Raw genomic sequence first — 17,491 nt, forward strand, 5'->3', positions numbered from 1 at the left:
CTACTTTGATATGGTTTGTGTTTTACAGGCATTGACGGGTTTAAGGTGCATTTTGGAGATTTACTGAAGCTTTGGGTGGATGCTAGAGAGAACATAATTGAAGAAAATGCAGAAAGAGGCAAAACTGAGCTGAACTCTGCGCCAGAAACAGTCCAAACTTCATTTTGGCTTATCCTGAGCTAGAAAATGAGTTTCGGGGCTTATAATATATGCATTTGGGGTAGCTCGACGAGACGAATCAAAATATAAGGTTTTGAAAGGCCAGAAATTGATGCATTATCTGCTGGACACCAGCTGATTAGTAAAAACGGGATTTTTTTAGAGAAAAGTCAATTTTTTGAAAAAGAGGAGTTACACTTTATTATTCCTTCAACTCCAATTCATTTGAAAAAAAAAACTATCTAACACACCTCTTTCACCTCTCTAATCCACACCTAACATTTTTCTTTCACCTCTAACATCAAAACCTTAACCAATTCTCCATAATCCCTAACCTTCAATCATTCCACCATCACCACCATCTTCAACTTTCCATCATCACCTTCAACCCTAACCTCCACCACTCTTGAAGACTCAAGGTCATGGCTCCGTGTTCTTGTTCGTTGGCCGGTGATCGCGTCCACCCAACCATGAGCGGCTAGTCTCTTCGGTTTCACCCCGGTGTAGGTAGTTGTATTTTCTAGGGTTTATGCATTTGTTCTTTGATTCGACTTTGTGACAACTTGTATTGATTTTTTAAACCATTGACAATAGTTTACATTTGTTTCGTATTCGTAAATTGTCGAACGATGTTAAAAGTTATGACTTTACGAAATGGTTATGTGTAGTTATGCGTTGTCGTGGTTAGGATTTACTTGTGTTGATTACAAAGTGCATTCTTGTCCGTTCTTCGGGACGTTGATAGTTATTGGCACCTAAGTCACGGTACACTAAATCCGCTAATCGTATGCAATTGAGTTGAATTAAAACATGTAGGAACCTTAGGACTTACAATTACCGAAACCGGGTGTGATCCGTATTCTTAATTCCGGTTTTCAATTAAGTAGTTTAGTTTACAAGTTTAGTTAATAAATCATTGTTTTCGATAACATCAATTTGTCGGTTCATTCCGATTTATTTTAAAAACCAAACAAATAAATAGAAATAGCAATCTTCATAATCATCTTGTACATTATTTGTAAATAGTCTAACTAATCGAACGGGTCGTGCAGTACTGACCACCTGCTCTTCGTGGATTCGATACCCGACTTACCCTAGCTACGTAGGTTTAATTGGGTTTTTGACTGATCGGTACGACACGGTCACGTCACCCAAGCCTGACCAGCCTTGGGTGTTACCGAGTCATCAACACTCGGTTTCTTACCTCCCCTCTTCTTCTCATAGAACTCTTTAACCCCTTTGACTTTTCGATCAATCATCTTACCAAAAATATGTTTTACCTTGGGGTTAAAGGCCTTTTCAACATCAAAAACCTTTTTGTCATTATAAAATTGATTTGAGATCTCAATTTTACCAATTTTCTTCTTAAAATTTTCAGCCCGAAGTGGTGGAAAATTCTCATCATCCACAAACTGAAGTGAATCTTCACTTTCTGAAACAACCTGTGGCTCATCTGATTTTGTGGAATCAGATTCATTGCCAGAAGATAGCTCCTCTGATTTTGACTTATCAGAATCATCGCTAAAACTATCAACAGACTTCTTAACAACCCATTTCTGGTTGTTAGATTTAGCTTGCTTCTTGTAAAACTTGTTTGAAGATTCACCAATTTCAAATTTTGAATTTTTGAATAGTTTGGTTCGGTCAATTGGCGGTTCAAACTCAACCATCTTCTCTTTGAGTTTGGAAACTCCCTGTTTGGTTTGAATTGCTTGCAAACAGTTCACTGCAAGATGTCCAGTTCTTCCACATTTGAAACAAGTTCGAGTTTTCTTTCTCTGACCAGCATTCTTCATTTCTTCTTGCTTCTTTGCAAGGAACTCTCTATTTGACTGTCTCCAAAATGCTTTCTTTTCTTCTTCTTTTGATGATGTACCTGAAACAAATGTCATTTTTGATTTAAAATCACGAACATATTTTTCATTTTTCTGTTTTTCTGTTGGAGTAAAACCAAGACCTTTCTTTTTGAAATTACCGTTATAGTTTGTTTCTTTTGAAAACCAGAACCAGAACTGTAACCCTTTTTCTTATTTAATATTTGTTGCACTCTTGAGGTGTATTTTTTAGGTTTATCAGTAAGATTTAAATCTTTTATTTCAGAAATATTAATTTCTATTAGTTTGAAAACCTTGTTTATCATTTCAGTTTTGACACCTCTTATTGGAAATTCCTCATCAGAATATAATTTGTCAGAATCATTCAAAGTATATGCAACTTTAAATGGTTCATCATCCAAATTAGATTTTGATAACAGGAATTCATTACTATAAACTCTTTTGCGTTGTTTTTCTGTTTGACTTGGAGTGCTGGACTCAGACTTTGACTCCGACATCGACTCCGACTTTGACTTCGACATCGACTCCGACTTTGACTCCTCAGTTTCATCGTTATCTAACACATGATCCACTACTTTCTTCATCAATTGAGATTGTTGATCAATGTCAGATGATGTAAACGTGATATCAATATTTTCTGGCAAATTGACTGACGACTCCGACTCCCACTGTAAGTTTGTAGCCTTTTTTACTCTTTTAAAATTTGGATTTCTGGGCAAATATCCATTTTCCAGCGGGGGTGGACACTTGTTGTAACTGACACCTTGTTTCTTACCAGAATTTTTCTTGTCAGCCTTTTTCTTAATGTCTTTCTTCTTCTCAGTCCTTTTCTCTGGAGTCTTTACTTCAGAAACTTTTTCAGCATTCTTTTCTTCAGTTACTTCATCATCTTCAAATGCCTTCATGCCTTCAACAGTTGGATAAATCCTGTCAGTGACATAAGAAGTACATGAGTAACTTTTCAACAAACAATTAACCCTTTTCTGTTTCAGTTCTTTGTAACTCTAGCTTTTGTTCCAAAGCAGCACACTTCTCGATGTAATTGTTCACAACTCTTTGTTTAATCATGAAAGCTCCCTGAAGTGTCTTCATTGTTGTTGCCTGCTCTTCACTTGTGTCATTAGACATGTTCATGGCTTTGTTCACCACATCATATGACTCCTTCAATCTGTTCATATTATGAATCAACGAACTATTTCGTTTCTTCATTGCTTCACAATTTTCACACATTACTGGATACTTTTTCGCAACAGCTTCTTCATCAATGTTGAACTTTGGAACTTCTTTCACTTTTCTTCTCACTACCGGTACTATTTCATCGTCACTGCTCACCGGTGTCTTTACCTTTTTCTTTTTCTTCTTGGCTTTCTCATCTTCACTATCACTTTCTTCCATTATCTTTAAATGATCTCTCATTTGTTTAGCATAGTACTCAGCCCCATCATCATCACTATCTTCTTCGATTCTGGCAACAAAAGCTGTGTGAATAGGAGCTTGGTCAGGAATATAATTATCCCAAGTAAAATTTTCCCAACTAAAACCATCAGGTAACTTTTCATCATCTTGATCAATCACACATGCTTTAGCATCAGTTGGAATATATTTATCCCATTTGAACCCTGTTGATGGCTTCTTCTCTTCTTGATTAACCACACAAGCTCTTTTTGAAGAATCTTCGATCACATTCCTTCCATGTTCAGTTTGTGCTTGATGTTGATGTTGATGTTGTTGAGGTGGTTGTTGAGCAACTTGATGGTAAATGGCCTTCCTGTAGTAATCTATGTTATTGAAAGGATTCTGAGCTCCACTTGCTTCGCGATTGGTGCACTCCCTCTTGAAATGTCCTTTTTCCCTGCATCGAAAACAAGTGACTTTAGATTTATCAAAACCCAAAGTAGAAACATTAGCCTCACGGAGATCATCTCTTCCTGTGATCTGCTTGAATTTCTCAGCTCTCCTCAACATACTTGCCAAGCACCATTTTATATCCATCAGCTCCATCTCTTCAGCATCAATCTGGTCGTAATCCTCCTTAGTCAGCATTGGATTTCCGATTCGACCTGCAACAAAACTACCATAAGATTCTAAAACAGTTCCTAATAAAGACATATGGCTTTTAGCTAATTCCTCATAATATTCCTGATCATTTTCAATATTCAACACAATGTTGCATTGAAGCTTTTTGCCATTTCTTGTTGTTGAAACATTCGGATCAAATGATGGAAATGATGAGAAACTTGTGTTAATGTTTGATCCTTTTGATGAACTTCCAGATGAGTTCTTTGCATTGAATGCAGTTTCAACTTTTGGTGACAAGTTGGTAGTTTTATCATTCAACCCTGCTTTGTAGTACAAACCGATGTCCTGTTCACCATCAAACACTTTCATTCTGGAAATTTTTATCTGTTCCATCTCCTGAGCTTGCAATTTTTCAATGAATTTACTCAAAGTTAGCGTGTTAAATCCTTTCTTGTTTCTGAGCATCATCAAATATGTTCCCCATGTTTCATGTGGCAAAGCATCAGCCAGTTTCTCAATCAACTCTTCATTATCTTTGTTAATGCTCACCCTCCTCATGTTCACCAACAAATTGCAATATCTTTCTATAATCTGCTTTGTACTCTCATTCTTTAAACCACGAAACAAACCAAATTCTTTCTTCAAGAGCGATTTCTTGTTCTTGATCATTTCCTGACTACCAACAAACTTTGATCTTAAAGCTTTCCAGATTGAATAAGAACTTCCGTTATGTTGCAATAAGACCATAATATCTTCTTTCACAGCTTGTTGTAGAAGACTTAGCATCATTTTCTCATTTTTATATTTCTTTTTGTCATCTGCACTCATATCTTTGATAGCAATCACCTCTTCATCATCATTTGTCGGTCTCACATATTTAGTTTTAACACATTCCCAAGCATCTAGATAGTTAGCTTGTACCCAGTTTTCAAACCGTCCTTCCCAACCCTTATACTCCTCAATGTTCATGAGCTTAGGCGGTTTTTGCATAGTCCCCGTTTCGTTTTCTAGCATTGTGTTATGTGCAATAGTGATCGGGGTAATCGGGGTAGCGAATGCGTTATAAAATTCGTCGTCCATTTTTCGAATTTCAATAATTTCTCAAAAACAGACTGTTCAAGCGGAATATCAATCTCAAGCGAGATCACACTGTTGAAGCGGAATAACCAAGTTCAAACTATAATACTAATTTCGCTTGAAGATACACTATTTTCAAGCAAAATACCCCGTTCGAGCGAAATCACAATAAATTTTCGAGCGAAATCTCAGTTCGAGCGGAAACACCCAGAAACTTTCAAGCGAAACCTCAGATTTAAGCGGAAACAACTAATATTTCAAGCAGGAGCTCACTTTCAAGCGGAATAAGACCCAAATTTCAAGCGAAAAAACGCGATTTCAAGCGAAATCAATTCGAGATGCTGCTGACGTCATCTTTTACTCGCTGTATTTGAAGCGGAATAATGAATTGAACCTGTTTTAGATTGAATTTTAAGCTGAAACTTTCAAGGATTCTTAAAAACATGTTTGCGAACACAATATGTGAAAATCAGCCGATTTTATCCATGAAAAATTTTGATTTTAGAAAAAGAAGGTGTAGAAATCAGAAAATGCAGCTGAATTGGTATGAACTCTTCTTCCTGAGCTCTGATACCACTTGTAGGATCGTTTTCAGACCCGCACGAGTCGATCAGAAGAGTTTATCTCAGTTTCAGAGGCGGAAACTAAGAAACTGAGTTCAATTCAGCAAGTATTACACTTTAAACTGTCTTTTGATTGATAATATTGACGTTTATAGCGTGACGACACTTCAGCAGCACTTCGTTGCAAACCGGAACAACTACTACTTGATTTCGCTTGGGAGTGCCTTTATACAGGCATCAGATTCCGCTTGAACGTGTATATGTTCAGTTCAAGCGGATTCAGGACATAACAATTCAAGCGGAATCAACAACTGAACTTCGAGCGGAATTAGAACATAACAGATTTCGCTTGAAAGTGACCTATTGTCATTTCAAGTGGAATCACCTCCAATATCCACTTTCTCGTTTTTCGTGCCCTGATCTAATACATTCTATACAAGACTCGATACAAGACGAAGACCACAGACGGATGCACCAACAAGCTTGCGTAATGGACTTGGGTGGAAGTTGGGACACTCATCTACCTTTGGTAGAGTTCTCGTACAACAACAACTACCATGCAAGCATTCAAGCTGCACCGTTTGAAGCTCTCTACGGACGCAAGTGTCGATCACCGTTATGCTGGGCAGATGCTGGTGATAGATATCTTGTTGGTCCCGAATTGGTTCAAGAGACGACGGATAAGATTATACAGATCCGAGAGTGCATCAAGGCGGCTCGTGATCGACAAAAGAGCTATGCGGACCAAAGAAGGAAACCTTTGGAGTTTGGAGTGGGAGATATGGTTTTACTAAAAGTTTCACCTTGGAAAGGTATGGCACGCTTTGGGAAGCGTGGAAAGTTAAACCCACGATATATTGGACCGTTCAAAATCCTGGAGAGGATTGGTCTTGTAGCTTACAAGTTTGATCTACCCGCGGAACTGAATGGAGTTCATGATACATTTCATGTATCTAATCTGAAAAAGAGTCCAACTTAAGAAACAGTTGACATTCCTGCCGATGAAGTTCACATTGACGACACGCTCCACTTTACCGAAGAACCTGTTGAGGTTACTGATTGGAAGGTTAACAAGACACGTAGGAGTAGTGTTAAACTCGTCAAGGTTCGATGGAACGCGCGTCACGGCCCAGAGTTCACCTGGGAGCGTAAGGACCGCATGAAAGCTAAATACCCGCATTTGTTCCCCAACTCCCCTGCAGCTAGTAGCAGAGCTTAAAATTTTGGGACGAAATTTTCTTAACAGGGGGAGAATGTGACAACCGTCAAAAATCCAGGTATCCGTACAATTAATTAACCATGATTAGTGCCTAATGACTGTGCTGAATTACAATTAACTACTTTTTGATTACTGTATCATACTTACATGTGTATCACATATTGCATAATGACACATCATTATTACATGCAAATCATATTGTCATAAACGATGCACAAAGCACAGTTAGCACTGTTAGCGGATAACTCAGAAAAATGCTCACAGAACTCAGCACATAGACAGGCAGTGTTCTGAGACCCAGTATGGGCCAGAGACTAAGTACTACACTAGTATGATGTGTAGGGAAGTAAGGACCACAAAACTACATTCCTAAGTGACAGTTTAAGTGCCAGAAAGTGCCTAAAACTCACCCAAAGTGCTGAATTCAGCAAAAGCAAAAATCAGCATTTTAACAAGCTAGTAACATGCAAAAATATGACTAAATGGTCCTGAATGCTTTCCTAAGTATCAGGAATTAAAAGTGTCACAAAAGGGTACATAAAGAACACTAAACGATATAGTTTAGCACTTTAGCGAACCGGTATCTAACCGAACAACCGGACACTACCCGAAACATCAAAATTACACTAGAAGCATTGTTTTAATGTTTCCAAGCTAGTTATGGGCCCCGAACACCCTAACACACTATGTAACATCATAATAACTAAAACACCTAACTAAGACCTTTAGATTTCAACTAAATAACCTAACTAAGTTAACCCCTAATCTACTACCCCCCCCCTCATGTTCACGGTCACAAGGGTGGCCCCTACCCTTGATTTGTTTTGATATTTTAATTGATCTTGATTGATACTTTGGAAACACATTACACAAGGTTTAAAGACTAAACATGGATTATAAGTATGCATAGAAGATCAAGACTCTCATTCTCACACCCACTAAACACACACTACTCTCTCTCCTTCCTCCCCTCTTGTTCACGGCCGAACCCACAACCACCTACCATCATCATCATTCATCAATTCTCATCCATTTCAAAGTACTCACAAGGTGTTAGAAGCAAGATTAAGGAGCTTGGTGGTCTTGGAGATTGAAGGACCTCTTTCATTTGCTTTTATCCATCACATTTATCATCTTCATCAACTTGTGTTCTTCCCTAGCCTTGAGCTAGTAGTAAGCACACTGTACTCTTCACTTTACATCCATTTTTAGTGGTTAAAAGAAGTATCATAATCAAAACTTCATGAACACTAAAGAACATAAGCATGTAATTTGAACATAAGCTTGATTTATGATGTAATCTTGATGAAACTAAGTTGTTTATGGTATGAATGTTTGTTGATCATTGATTTCTTGTAAAGATGATGTTGATCATCATAAGAAGCTTGCTAGATTGTGATTAAACACATGATCTAGCAAGTGAGAGGATGATTATGTGATAAATCAAGATAATCATCCTTATGTGTAAACATGAACTTGAAGTTTAAAGTGTTTTCTTGAATGATGAAGTATGTAACATGTTATTGGCCATAAACATGGATGATTTCAAAACTAGTTTTCTCAAGAAACTAAGTTAAATCCCAAGATTTACATAAACATGAGTTTTAAAGAAACTAATCACATTTCTAGTGATTAATCAAGTGTAGAAACATATTACTAACAAGAAAAATTCAAAACGAAATATTTTTAGAAAATCATTTTACAAGTTGTAAAGATCTAAAATCTTCAAAAATGAAGTTATTAAATAAATAACCACACTTTAAAGGGTAACTAGGCTTACTAAAAACACTAGTAAGTTACTACAAGTTTTTATAAAAGTTCAAGTTCATGTTGTTGTGTAAATTGCATAATTTTGGCACTTGGTAAGTGTTGATTGAATTATTGATTGTTGGGATGATTTTAAAAGAAAATGATATGCTTTGGAAGCATGGAAACCTCAATTTTTTAGGAGAAACTATGGCAAATTTTTTGTAAAAATTAAATACTTAGAAAAATATATTTTTAAACGAGTATTTACAAGTATATTTTTAACCATGGTTGTTCATATAAAAGTTTTCCATGATTTTATTACAAAAAGCATAAATATTGGAGGTTGGTTTTTGTAAATAAAAATGACTAAATATGTATTTAAAGGATATATATTTAGAAGACACATGTGAGTGATTATTTGTATACTTTGTGTAATAGTTATATTATTTTAGGATTTAAAATAATATAAAACATTAAAACACCAAGAAATTACAATCCAAAATATTACCAAAAATCTCAAGGAATAAATACACAAGTTACACACATAATATTGTAGAACCGAAAGAAAGAAGGTAATCTACAAAATATTCCGGAAAATACATTTATAAGTATATTTTAGAGTAAATAATGTTTTGGACACAAGAAGGGAAAATATGATTTTTCCAATTATTACAAAGTTATATCATATTTTGACAAGGAGAAAATATATTATTTTTGGGAAGTAAAAATATATTTTCTTGGAATTTTTAGAAGATATATGATTTTTGAGAAAGATATATATATTTTCTTGAATACACTTGAAATACATTATTTTTGGATAAAATAAGTTTATATATATTTTCTAAAGTTAGACTTGAAAATATATTATTTTGGAACTACAAATATTTTTGATAAAAGAAAAAATGATAAATAATTGTTCCAAGTAATAATTCTTAAATATATATATTTTGAGAAATATATATATATATATATATATATATATATTAGTGGACTTTTATTGGAAATAATATTCCGGAAAGTTTAACCCAAAATTAAGTATAAGAATACTTAACGATTACAAGAAAATACGTATTCTCGTACGTATAAACCCACACCGGAATACGACACCGATACATGGCAAAAATATACAAATACAACTATACCCACCCTTGGGAAGGAAATACAAGTATAAATACTTGAGAAGTATTATTACGAAAATATTGTTTAACAATTATTCCAAAATTTATAAATATAATTTAAGTTGAAATATTAATTATTTTGACAATAGTTATATAAATTGGAATAACATCAGAAACGTTAATCTTAAGTCAAGGCACGGCCTGTTCGTAATAATTTGGGTGAAATACGTGTTACAATTGTTTACAAACGTTTTATACATGGTATGGTTAGCTAAGGAAAGTTATTGCTTGATCATGTGAGTGGTGGGTACAACACTTAAGGCCATTAATCCTCGTCGTAGGACCGAGGGACATGAGTGATAGATCTATTTGGGTGTAGCGAGCCCACACCCATGAGGACCAGGGTGGCCCATGAGGTGACTGTGTCCACATACTGAAGCCGTGGCAAAATCCGCTAGGTTTGAGTTTTCCTGCATCACTTCACACATACCATTTGCCTTGCAAACCATTGGTGATCTGTTTTACCTTATTTCCCTCATACCAGGATTTAAATACATACAGACATACTTTAACGGTTATTCATATACACAGACAAACACATGAACTCGCTCAACTTTTGTTGATGTTTTCAAATTACATGTATTTCAGGAAATTAAGTGGATCTGGCGGGCGTTAGATGTTCTAAGAATAAAAAGATGTCATCCGGAATCATTAGGGTTTAGGAGATGTATCTTAATCCTGGACGAGATACATGGTTCTAAACTCAGTTTTAATTAAGGTCTTTTGTCGAGTCTTCGTGAACTCTTTCAAACATGTTGCATGGTTTGTAATTTAAATTTGAAGTCTACGTTCCAAACAATTATGTTGTGGTATTTTCAAATTTAATTTATGGATGAACATCTCTGGTTTTAATCATATAGTTGTTGTTATGATTGAATGCTATGGTATTAAAAAAGTCACACCATAATCACGCTTCCACAAAAGTCAGGGTGTGACAAATTTAAAGTGATGATGAACAGTGAACGATAATTTTTAGGTTTTTGTTTTTTTTAGTTATGTATTAATTATTAATCTTTTTTGCAAGTATTTTTAGTAATAAGTAGTCAACTGATCGTTTTTAAGTATTTGTTTTTTTTTCTTTTTGTTAATAACATTATTTTGTTGTTATTCAAAAATTTTTTATAATAATTTGGGTTCATTAGCTTTATAGAAAAATCTAAATTCATAACTATATTTATTTCTTATTTTAACATTTCAAGTTATTTGCGAGTGCGTTGTGACGATACGTTACCGTGAACATTGGATCGACAATTTGATTTTTTAGTAATAATTTGTGTTTGTTAACTTTATTAAAAAAAATCTAAAGTCGCATCTATGTTTATTTCTTATATTAACATTCCAAGTTATTTAATGGTGTGTTGTGAATGTATGTTACCGTAGACATTTGGTTTGTTACAATACTTATACGACACATGCACTCTATAGAAATCAACACATGTTTTACATCGACAAAATGGACACCGGCACCGACACCGATGTTGTTCGAACAGTACCGGTCGGTTCAGATTGTCACGGTACTTGTATCGATATCCATTTATTGTCGCAGACAAAGCTATATAAATGAAAAACTTTCGAAACCGGAAACCCTAAAAATGAATATGAGTACCGGTACCCATGTTGATCGGAACGATACGATAGCAATACGTTGTCGGTTTATCGAAAAGAAAAAAACAATAAAAATAAATATGGTATAGCAATTGTTGTTGTTTATTTGGTTTGTTTCGGTTCGCAATGCTAGCAACACAAAATCCGTTATCAACACGTAACCATAAAAATGAATACATACCGGTACCGTTATTGTTCGGTTCGTTACAGTATAGTAGTGATATGATGAAAAAACAATAAAAATAAATACATGTACCGACACATATGTTGTTAAACCAGTTTCGATTCAATTTAGTACGATACGACACAATATCCGTTTTCAATAAAATTTATATCGCAATGCTAAAAAAGTAAACATAGAACGCAAACCAACTAAACCGATATCAATTGAACAACATTGATACCACTCTACCAGTATTGATATTCGTTTTATGGTTTCGATCGGTGTAAACTATAGCGAGTGTTGGTATCGTAACAAACCGAACATATACCAATCGAATTCTCGTCGCGAAGCGCGAAGAATCTCGCTAGTTATTATAAATAATAGGTCCTACCGTGGTAGCTAGAAACATTAATGCTTTGATTTTAAAACCAATTAACCATGTTGTTGAATATCTTTGACTTTGGTTTAACTTTAAACATTTCGTGCAAGTATTATCTTTCTTAAAATAGTTTGACGTTAAATATGATAATGTAAGTTGTGTTATAAATATGCTATTATTTATTATGGTTATCAACACCTAAAATAGATTAGGCTTATTCTCCAAGTTACATCTCCTATATATACCATTGTACATCTTGTATTATATACATCCAATCAATAATATCAATCTCTTTCTCTCTATTATTCTCTCTTATTCTTTTGTTAATAGGCTAGTTTCACAACACGTTATCAGCACGATTTCGTTCGTTGTTTTCCTTATATCGTTTCTTTTTAGTCTGCAAATCCCTCTTGGGTTTTGTTGCTTCATGACAACAGAAAACATTGGGACATTGGCCACCGACATCACAAACTAGTTGCATTAGCATTGCACTGCTTCCGTGACCTCACACGATTGTTTCAATCGGCAAAGATATCCTGACATCCCTGTTTCGATGCGCAACCACGACTATCTTACGAAATCAGGTACTATACGGAACCATTAATCTTTGTCTATACATGCATGTTTATGTTTTAAAAATATTGCGGAACTGTGTATAATCTTGTTATCATCTCCGGCGACTAGAGCTCGTAACCAAAATTTATAAATGAAGAAGATGATTTAAATACTTGTATTTTTATAATAATATATTAAAACATTAATTAACGAAACGTTCCGTACTTCAGTCAATGTGTGGGGGAGATGTAAACAAAAACTCTTTAATGTTGGGTTGAAGAACAAAGGGTTGGACTTTGTTTAAATTAAATTTTCCTATACACGGTGATGACTATTCTTTTTGTTATTATTTTGTTTTAGTCACAAGCTATGGTTTTAACTATTTATCCTTAAAAGATAATTTTATTCCAGATTATCAACATTAAATCTGGTCGCAAAACAAAAATTATTGATATATTTCAATTATTATTCATACATTAACTTGTATCGTTGACTATAACTTTTATTTTGTTGGGAAACGAATTTTTGGTTTGGAATTATATTTAATTATCGTCTAATTTTAATGTTAATGTGGTATGATAAAGTACGAGTCATGATATCATATATCCAACCAATTGATCAATCTGATTCTGATTATATGATAGTTAGGAGAAATATTTGGTTCTATTTTTTCTACAATGAATTATTGTTTGTATTTTTTTTTTTTTTTTTGATAAAACAATATATTTAGTAATAAATAATAAAGGATATTTAGATATTTGTGACCACAAGTTTCCGTATGAAAATAATTTATTTATAGGAAAGGATTCAATTTGTATTGAGGAAATCACTAGTATATGTTAATATATGTTGTCTATAGAAAAGATATTATTTTGACTATCGTTCATGATTTATTTTGATTACAAATATTATTTATTAATTGACATATGAGGATAAGGATGAACTTTCGTTCATATATAAAATATAAATGTTATAGTTTATTAAATTAAACCAAAGAGATTATTTTTAACTGATAACTACAATCGGTTTCAATTTGTGTTGTTTTGATATCTATTGTATTGATATGATATATTAAATGTGTGGTCAGGATTGTGATAATATTTGCATATACAAATCAACTATATTTGTTTAACGCATGTAAATTTATTGATTTCGTTTGATTTCTATGACTTCGTTATATTAAACAAATTAACGATGATTTTTAATTTAGAAAGAGGGTTATAGACTGTTGAGTAGTTTTCTTATAAAATATACAGAATTCAGTATAGTTGTTTAACTTATGTTATTACACAAAAAGTTTATGATTTGCAAAGAAAATTGCATTCTAATATAGATGTATGCTTTTGATGTTTTTAATTGTCTTTTTACTATTAATTAAGACATATAATTTCATGTAATCGTTTATTATATAAATTTTATCCTTTATCAAACAACAAAAACAAAGTCACGTGCTTAATGTATGTTTATGTTTCAAAACAGAGTAACAAAGATTTGTATGTAAGATATCTCTGTGATTGATTATATCATGATAAGTTATTACATGTATTATATGCGTTTGCTTATTAGTGATGAAAGGTTCCTTATTTCATCAAGGCCAAAAGGCTTATTCTATCTCATATATATGTGGTGACATGCTATTACTTCATGTAGTGTACAATTTGACTCTATGGTATATCTTGTATTCTATATGTTATTGGTTATTATATAGATATTATTGAATAGAACAACTAAACCAAAATTGTGGTTTATTATTAAAGTTGTAGTTTATTATAGAGTATAGATATACTTATACATTACACCCGAAGTGTCATACTCCTGAATCTCATTATGAAGTTATTAAAGGTCGTAAAAAGCTAGACCAATAATCTAATATGACCCAGACTTCTAATTACTTCTCTATTAGTGTTATAAAAATTCCAAAGAGAAGATTATTTACAAGGGAAGTCGGATAAAACAGTTTTTCATTTGTCACGCCTCAAATATTCTCATTAAGTAGCAATATTATTAAAAGATTATGAAAGGTTTGAAGTGACTTTATATCCGTATGTCCGAGAAAATAGTGAAAATCATTAAACCTATTTGGTTCTACTCCATTCCTTGAAGTGAATGTGACTATATTTTGATCGTCGTGATCATGGACATAATTGAGAAATTTGTAATGGTCATATTAATAATGAGATTGGCCATCTGAATTGCTATGATACCAAGTTAACAATGAGATCAACTATCATAATCTCAAATTATGTGAGTAATTATACGAGAACAAAATGTGTAAAGGATAAAAGTTATATAACGTGATAGTTTGCAATGGTAATGCGTTATTCTCTCGCATGATGCAATTAATACACATACGATCCCATAAACCGGAAGTTTATGTATCATGATTATTTACTTAATTGGCATGACCGGTTTGACCACACCGAGTCAATGATGATGTGAAATTCTTGAAGAACAAGAAGATTCTTCTTGATAATTAAACATGTAATGTTTACTCTTAAGGGAAATTACATATTTGCCAAATAAAGTAGGGTGTGTTTCCCTAAATATTCTGGAAATTTGTTAGAGGATATGAACATCCCAACATGATACCATTTAGTGTTTTAAATCGATGCATCGTCTAAATGGTTATCAAATCCACAACCTTAAGTTTGTGTGATTGTGGCTTAGCTAATTTGATAGCAAGCATATTATCCAGATTGGTATATTTATTTTGGTAATAATAGTGAATTCAATTCCCAAGTTATTAATGATTATTGGAATAAAAGGTGAAATTCATATAGCTTATGTTTATACAAGAATTGCTTTGTTGAGACGGTCACTAAACATTCACAATTGATTGCAAAACAAATGGTCATAAGAGCAACAATTCATTTGGGTACATGTGATTTTACATGTACAACTTTAATTCACATCAAGCCAAAAAAAAAAGTATATACTTTCTCCCCAAATAGTTGGTTTATGGTCAGGAACCAAAGATGTCTCATCAAAGATTTTGGCTGTGCAATATATATTGAAATTATCCACCACTATGCACAAAGATGGGACCTTAAAAGGTGGTTGGGAATATATGATAAATTAATTGATATACATCTCAATGGATTAACATTCCCAACATCAGGGGGAGATAAAAAGCAGTTGGAAAATAAATGAGCTGGTATGAATTATCATTGATCCTCAAAAAATTAAAAGTGTGAACCAGAAGTTCAAAGAATAACTCATGTACAAAGATTAGTGAATCTATTACCAGACGCATTCACTGACCTTAAAAAGGTGATTATGTCACATATACCAACTGCTAATGCTCCAATTAAGATGAGTGTCCTAGAAGGACAACCACATGTTTGTAATGAGTCTATTGCACGTCTGAAGCGTGGTTGACTAGTCGATTCCAATAATAAAATTCCTCGAAAGTTGGAGCAAAAGATGGTCAAGTCGGGGTTATATTAAAAAGGTCTCATGAAGAGACGGTAGACATGATGGTTCAAGAAGAACCTCAGGTACCTGAAACTAAAGAGATCTCGATAAGTTGTATCATGTCTAAGATATGTATGGAATAAAAATAAAATCGACGTCGTTATACTTTTGTATATAATATAGCGCTTGTAATGATGAAATGCTGAGGATCAAGATTTAAGATCTGCCTATGAACAAATACAAAGAAATAATTGGCCAAAACGAAAAGACGCAAATGAGGCAGAGTTGAATTCTCTATTAAAATGGAAAGTTTCTGGACCAGTAGTCCATACAATAAATGTTGTAAAACATATTAGAAACAAACAAGTCTTTTATGCGAATCAATAAATGAAAAGTTGTAACATCCCGGTTTTTGGCATTAGAGCGTTTTGAACAAAGAAACTCGATGAGGTTTAACTACGAGATGGCTAACGGCGGTGAATGCAATAAGTTGGTTTTATAAACTCTAAGGGGCTTGGTTGCAATTAAGTAAAGCGGTTTTAATAAATCTTTGGTAACAAAATAAAATAGAATAAAAAGTATAAGGGCCTTGTTGTAAATATGGTATTAAATACAAAGACATAAACCCTAGCTACCGAGGGGTGGTTATGCGGCTGAAACAGAAGCGAGAAAGGGAGGAAAACGACAGGGGAGATAGGAGGCGACCAGGGTGGTTTCAGGTTCGTTCGATTATCCGAATCGAATACGAGGTAAACGCTTGTTCCGTCTATTCGTGATTTGTGTTTCGGTTTACATCGGGTTCTAGGGTATGGTTTCGGTCGGTTTGCGAAGCCATGAGGACTGACGTGGTGGTAACATGTGGCTACAGGGGTTGTGTTTTGTGATGATCGGGTCAGGTAGCGATGGTGCGTGATGGTATGTAGGTTGGTGGATGACGATGATGTGGAGATGTGTGTAGTGATGTGTGGTGAAGGTGAAGCAGTGGTTGTGTGGAGGTGAGTGATTGGTGGTGGTTGCGGGCGATGACATTGGCGTTGCTGAACCACCGCATGTCGATGCCAATGGTGTAGTTGATGGTGGCATCCGGGTGTCTCACAGTTGGGACATCATTGCATAAATAATCCAAACACTTGAAAATTTTAATTATTATCATTTCCTTCATAAAAAAAAAAACTACGCATCGGAAAACGTTTAAGTTAAATTACTAAAACATAGGAAGCATCCAAACTAAAAATACAAAACTTTAATGTTAAAGATTTATTAAAGTGGCGTCTTCAACTAGAGATGCCAATGTCAATGCCGGGTAGCTTCGTGCAACATCCAAGTGGTCTCGCGCTCATATGTCTAACGTGAAATCAAACTAACGTGCATGCAAAAGTCAGCTACGCTGAGTGAGTTCAAGTTTATAATTTAACAAATAAAAACTTGTAAAACATCTTCATCATCGAAATAAATAAATAAATATATTTATTTTATCCTCAAAATTTAAAATTCATCTTTTAATGAGTCAAGCACACAACACAGATCTCCTCACCTTAAATCCCAAACACAAAGTAGGGGATAAAGGAATTTTTCT

General features: G+C 34.0%; 1 long non-coding RNA gene across 1 annotated transcript; it reads left to right on the top strand.

Annotated features, from left to right (window-relative positions):
• The first annotated feature begins 12,251 nt into the window (after nucleotides 1-12,251).
• On the top strand, nucleotides 12,252-12,821 carry LOC118482091. The gene is made up of 2 exons (XR_004867131.1): nucleotides 12,252-12,530; nucleotides 12,732-12,821. It is a non-coding gene; the product is annotated as an uncharacterized LOC118482091 (long non-coding RNA).
• Nucleotides 12,822-17,491: the final 4,670 nt, after the last annotated feature.

The sequence above is a fragment of the Helianthus annuus genome, chromosome 9 (genome assembly GCF_002127325.2).
Source record: "Helianthus annuus cultivar XRQ/B chromosome 9, HanXRQr2.0-SUNRISE, whole genome shotgun sequence".
NCBI lineage: Eukaryota > Viridiplantae > Streptophyta > Magnoliopsida > Asterales > Asteraceae > Helianthus > Helianthus annuus.